The following is a 1,651-nucleotide window of genomic DNA, read 5'->3' on the forward strand; positions in this document are numbered from 1 at the left end:
TCTAACGGCCTATTTTAGCATTCTCTCACAGTCTAGCCTGCATAGCAGCCCTCGGGTCAGGCCCTCGGCTCAGCAGGTGCTGGTGCACCCCCAGGCTTTGCTCTGCGTTCATCTCCTCATGCAGGGACCTAGGATTAATAAATTGCGATGCTCCCTTTTCCTTTGACAAATTTTTGGTTTCTATCAAGAGTAATCGGCACGTTGCAGCGTAATAAGTATCTTGTAAATGGCTCAGATTTGGAAACCACCTAAGTGCCCATCAGCAGATGAGTGGATAAAAAAACAACTTTGGTGCATTCACACAATGGAATACTATGCAGCCATAAAAAAAGAAAGAACTCATACCCTTTGCAAGGGCATGGATGGGCCTGGAGAATATTACGCTGAGCGAAGTAAGCCAGCCAGAGAAAGACAAGTATCACATGATCTCACTCCTATGTGGAATCTAATGAACCAGATAAACTGATGATCAAAAATAGACCCAGAGACATACAAGCATGAAGAGACTGCTGGACCTCAGAGGGAAGGCAGGGGGGCGTGGGTGGGAAGAGATCAACCAATGAGCTTGTATGCATACGTGCATAACCTATGGACATAGACAGTGGGGTGGTGAGGGCCTTGCGGGGGACGGGAGTGGGCTGGAAGAGGCTAATGGGGGGACCGATGTAATACTTTCAACGATAAAGATTTAAAATAAGTAAAAAGTATCCTGCAATGGCATTTTCCCAGGTTTTCCCTGCCACAGAGGATACATTTATCCCGACACGCCGGTAATTTCATTTCTGTGGTATATATAGTCCCCAAAGTGGATTATTGGGTCAAAAGTCAGATGCATTTTTAATTTTAATAGAATGGATTACTTTTTGAAATGACCGTAATGATTTATAATCCCATCAGTAATATATGAAAAGTCATTTTTTTTTTGCTAATCCCTTTCCAGCCATGAATTTTATAAATCCTATTAATTTCTGCCCACTGGACAGTCAGCGTTCTACCTCAGAGTTAATTATATTCTCATTTCGCTGAGTGTGCGGGGCTGAGAGGGAGGTCGCCCTTGGCCATTGAGTCAGCAGCGGCGGGGGGGGGGGGGGTCCCTCATTGTACGGGAAGAGGGGACACACCTGCACATCAGGAACGTCACACCCCCAGGTGTGCGTCATTGTTCCGGCCTCGGTGACGGGGGCAGATGGCGCCAGTCAACCGTGGCTCCTCTGGTTTCAAAATATCACACAGGAGAAATCAGAAGCCTGTGCATTGGGGTGGGGATGGGAAACGGTGCAGCAACTATGGGAAACAGTATGAAGGTCCCCCCACCCCCGAGTCTGCCAGAGCCCTCTCCCCTCGCCCTGCCAGCCCTGAGTGTCCTTGGATATCCGACACCCACATTCAAGGCTACTCCTCTCCTCTTGGTTCCCCAACTGGCCTTTACCTTGTGCATTTGTGACTTGCGCAGAAGGACAGTCCCCTCTGACCAGGTGAGGAGACCGAGGCCCAGAGGCGGGAGGTGAGCTGGGCTGGGCCTGGCAGGCCGCGGGGAAAACACCGCGTCCACAGATCCTCCTTTTCCTTCGAGGCCCAGCTCCAGGGCCCCACACAATCTCTGCAAACATCCGGGCACACGTCCTCTCCTCCTCTCCCCTCTCCACCCTGG

This window comes from Myotis yumanensis, unplaced genomic scaffold (genome assembly GCF_028538775.1).
Source record: "Myotis yumanensis isolate MYYU_CA2020_CCGP unplaced genomic scaffold, mMyoYum1.0.hap1 SCAF_15, whole genome shotgun sequence".
NCBI lineage: Eukaryota > Metazoa > Chordata > Mammalia > Chiroptera > Vespertilionidae > Myotis > Myotis yumanensis.